Source organism: Phaenicophaeus curvirostris, chromosome 7 (genome assembly GCF_032191515.1).
Source record: "Phaenicophaeus curvirostris isolate KB17595 chromosome 7, BPBGC_Pcur_1.0, whole genome shotgun sequence".
In the NCBI taxonomy this organism is placed as follows: domain Eukaryota; kingdom Metazoa; phylum Chordata; class Aves; order Cuculiformes; family Cuculidae; genus Phaenicophaeus; species Phaenicophaeus curvirostris.
In genome coordinates this window covers 42,132,942-42,137,694 of record NC_091398.1, presented here as the reverse complement: position 1 = coordinate 42,137,694, position 4,753 = coordinate 42,132,942, and positions in this window count along the sequence as shown.

The following is a 4,753-nucleotide window of genomic DNA, read 5'->3' as shown; positions in this document are numbered from 1 at the left end:
GGATTTCCTTTTTGAAGAGCTCCCAGCCCTCGTGGGCTTCCTTGCCCTTAAGGACTGTCTCCCACAGGACTTTGCCAACCAGCCTTCTGAACGGTCCAAAGTCTGCCCTCTGGAAGTTTAATGTGACTGTTGTGCTAATCTCCCTCTTCACTTCACCTAGAACTGAAAACCCCATCATCTCGTGATCGCTTTGTCCCAGGCGTCCTCCTACCACATCCCCCACAGGCCTTCTCTGTTCATGAACAGCGGGTCCACGAGGGCACCTTCCCCTGTCAGTTCACTCACCAGCTGTGTGAGGAAGTTGTCTCCCACGTACTCCAGGAACCTCCTAGACTGCTTCCTCTCCGCTGTATTGTACTTCCAGCATATATCTGGAAGATTGAAGTCTCCCATGAGGACCAGAGGGAGCAATCACGAGACTATCCCCAGTTATTTATAGAAGAGCTCATCAGCTGCTTCTTCTCGGCTGGCTGGTCTGCAACAGACTCCATCACAACATCAGCCTTCTTGTGGGCTCCCCTGATTTCAACCCACGGGCACTCAGTCCCCTCCTCCCCATAACCCAGTATCGAAGCAAAAGGAACGAGCTGTTACAGCAAAAGACTCCAAGTAACCGTGCTTGAAATGAACCCCCCCTGCCCCTGCAGCTCTCGCCACCGCGCACGACACCCCAAAAAAGCGACACCCCCCCCCCGCTCTCTCTAGACCGACAACACAAAAGCGCTTTCCAAACCTCCCTTTCCGCTCCTTCCCCTCTTCCCCTCCTCCCCACCTCCTTCTCTCCCCCCTTCTCCTCCCATTTTGCCCCATACTCCCCCCCTGCTTTCCCCCTCTCTCCCCTCCTTCCCTTCCCCCGCTCCCTCCTCCCCCTCCCGAGCGGGGATCTCCCCCGCGGGGCCGCACGCCGAGCGCAGACGCAGCCCCGAAGGCCCCGACCGCCCCTGAGCCCGAGCCGGCCCCGGGAGGGCCGCGGCTCACGGACAGCGAGCCCGGAGCGGCGCCGCCGGCCACAGAGCGCTCCCCCGCGCCTCTCCGGGCGCCTCTGACTCACCCGAGCCCGGCCCCGTTTGGGCCATTCACGACCTGGGGGGGACGCGGGGGCCCTGGGCGCGCGCGGGGGCCCTCGGGGCGCTGTCCCTCTCCCAGCCCGCACCCCGTTGGCCGCAGTGGCGGCGGGCGGAAGGGCAGCGGAGAGCAGAGCCGAGCCGCCCCGAACAGCGCCGCATGGCTGCAAGCCGCTCTTCGCCTCTCTCCCCGCCCCGCCCCTCCCGGCTCGCCCGCCCCTGAGGGCCGTCCCGTTCCCCCGCCCCCGGCTGCAGTACCGCTCCACGGCCACGGCGCGGCAGCACTGAGTCCCCGCCCCATTCATCCCGAGCGCAGGGATTCCGGCCAATGGGAGCGCTCGCTGCAGGGCCCGCCCTACGGCCGCTCTACTGGCGTTGATTGGCTGGCGGTGTCTGAGCGGAGGATCCACTGCGCATGCGTGCCGTACAAGATGGCGGCGCCTATAATGTAGCCACTGCGCATGCGTGCCGTACAAGATGGCGGCGCCTATAATGTAGCCACTGCGCATGCGTGCCGTACAAGATGGCGGCGCCTATAATGTAGCCACTGCGCATGCGTGCCGTACAACATGGCGGCGTCTACTATGTAGCCACTGCGCATGCGTGCCGTACAACATGGCGGCGTCTACTATGTAGCCACTGCGCATGCGTGCCGTACAACATGGCGGCACTCTTGTTCATCCTTGCGCATGCGTGCCGCTCTCCCCCTCCTCCTTCCCCCCTCAGCCCTCACAGGGCAACGTGCCGGCACTGATTGGCTGCCGCGCTTTGAGCGCCGCGTCGCTCAGTCAATGGCCGCGCGACCCGCGGGGCCCGTTTCCACGGCATCCTACCGGCACCGAGCGGAGCCCAACGCAGCCCGAGCGAGCCGCGCGGGGCCGAGCCGAGGGGACCCGGGCACCCCGGGCAGGGACGGGGGGGCTTCGGAGGTGGACACGCGGCGCTACCCCTCTCCCAGCCCCAGCCCGCACCCCGTTTGCCGCAGCCGGCGGCGGGCGGAAGGGCAGCGAAGAGCAGAGCCGAGCCGTCCCGAACGGCGCCGCGCGGAGCCAACAGCAGCCGAGCGGATCCGAGCCGCTCTTCCAACTGCGTCGGTCTCCGCCCCGCTCCCCACCCCGCCCGTCTCGCCCGCCCCTGTGGGCCGTCCCGTTCCCCCGCCCCGGGCTGCAGTACCGCTCCGAGGCCACGGCGCGGCAGCACTGAGTCCCCCCAGTCATTGCCTTGGGCATCGCAGGGCTGTGCGTTCCGCGCTCTGATTAGTCACTTCTCGATCCCACCTTGACAGCGCTGCCTTCTGATTGGCTGGGCCTCTGCGCTCTGATTGGTCGCCTCTCAATCCCACTTTGCTTGTTCTGTTTTCCGATTGGCTGCGGACTCCGCACTCTGATTGGTCGCCTCTGGATCCCGCTTTGCCCGTGCCGTGTCCTGTGCCCGTTTGATAGACGATTTGCCCTCTTATTGTCAATTTGGCCAGTTTGCCCTTATATGCTCAATTTGCCCTTTTATGGTAATTGGCCCAGTTTGCCTTTATTTGCTCAATTTGCCCTTTTATGGGCAATTTTCTCAGTTTGCCTTATGTGCTCAATTTGCCCTTAAATTGTTAATTTGACCTTTTATGGCAATTGGCCCAGTTTTCCCTTACAGGGTCACTTTTCTCTTTTATGGCAATTTGCCTGTATATGGTCAATTTGCTCTTCTACGGCAATTGGCCAAGTTTGCCCTTGTATATGGTCAATGATCGGGCCCCTGGGCGCTCCCCCCGCCCTGAGCTGCAGTACCGTCCGCGGCCACGGCATGGCAGCACTGAGTCGCCACACGTCCCCGGGCTGCAGTACCGCTCCGCGGCCACAATGCGGCAGCACCGAGCCGGGCGAAGCTCTTTTTGCCGTCGTTCCCGTTTTTACCGTTTTCTCCCGTCGCGGGTTCGATCCCGACGGGCGCCGAACCGCCCGGAGCAGCAGCTCCCGCGGCGCTGCCCGCACACCCTCCCCCGCTGCCGGGCTCTGCAGCAGCGCAGACCGCGCCTGCCTTCCCCCGGGCCGCCCCTTCGCTCCGGTCCCGCGGCGGCCGCGGGCTCCGCTCTCCCTGCCGAGGGGCCGCTCTCCGAGCCCTCTGCGGCCGGGAAACCTCCGAGCGGCGGCTGAAAGGGAGAGGTGGCGCCTCCAGGGGAAAGGCCGCGGCTTGCCCCGCTCCCGCACGCCGTCTCCGGACGACGGACGCCGTTCCGACGGGAGGCCCTGCGGCTGTGCCATACGGGCAGGCTGGAAAGGAACAACTGACCCGCTGCGGGAAAGGACACGGAATTCCAGTCCGACACGAGGGGACTTTGGAAGCAGCAGACGCATCGACAGCGAGAACAGTTCCCTGACGAACACCCACACGCCCTCGCGATCCGGCACGTGCCCCCGGCCCGGCCGATCGGCCGCCCGCACAGCTCGCGGCGCCACGCGCCCCGAACGGCCCCCGCCGCCTTCTTCTTTCTTCGTTTCCAACACTGAAAAACCAAAACGTGTGCGGCAGCCGGCGACCGATCAACAGCTTTAATGCGGACAGCGCCGGTTTACACGGGGTTCCTCCGGCTTCCCCGCACCTGGGCAAAAGAGGCCAAAGGGTCCCGAGAACGGACACGCTCTTCCCGGACCCGTGAGGGGCCGCGCTCAACCTCCGCCCTTCTAAAGCCGGGGGAGCCTGGGCTGCAAGGCAGAGCTCCCCGCAGGGAGGCAGCTGGTGCCGGCGGCAGCGTTCTCCTCACTGATGACAGCACATCACCCTTTCATTCACACCGGAGCTCAACAAGCCTGCAGGACAACAAAGTGACAGTTCACTTGAACCAAATCCATAGGTGGAACTGCAGCTACTCACGCTGCTTACCTCCACAGAATGCCATTTGTTGCAAGGACAGAAATGAAACTCTAAAACATCCCTCAAGGAATCAGTTTATTAGGCTGTCAGAAACCATGCTTGCGCTTCAATGTACGGAGTGCTGATGAAACAGCATCTGCCTCACTATGCATTTATTAAGCTATACAAACTAACTCAAACGAGTAAACATTTAACTTGTATTATAAACCTGAATTCACTTTCTTCAGAAATGAGTTAGAAACATTTTCACAAATGCCTGGACCATCACTTTCCCAATGAGTGTCTGATAGAGAGCAGTACCTCACCTGACTGCTGAAATGATACTTCCAAGTGTTGGCACCAAGGACCCAATGCCAAAGGTTACCAGAAAAAGCAGAGAAACGTGCACTTTCCTTAGCATTCCGTTTTCTTTCAAGTCTTACGGATGACAGGCCATCTCGCCATCTCACATAAAGCTACACAGCCACACAAGTTCACTTCAGCTGCTAAGGCACATCCATTCCTCCACACAAGTTGTTTTACATGCTGTAACTATGAACTGAACTCAAGGTATGTCAACATACTGCACTTCTTGCACGGGTCCTGCAGCAATTAAAGCTAACAAATATCTACAGCGAATACAATTCCAATATATGTATGACAATTTATTGTACCACCATTCATATAAAGCATTTCAATCCAAAATGGTCAGAAACAATCTTAAATATCTGCATAAGAATTTACAAACATTAATAAAGATATACTGCAAACTACAGCCTTCCGAGTGTTCCGAGTGTGAGTTCCAGTAGTTATCCATGTTCAAATAAAATGGACAATACCAGCAGGGA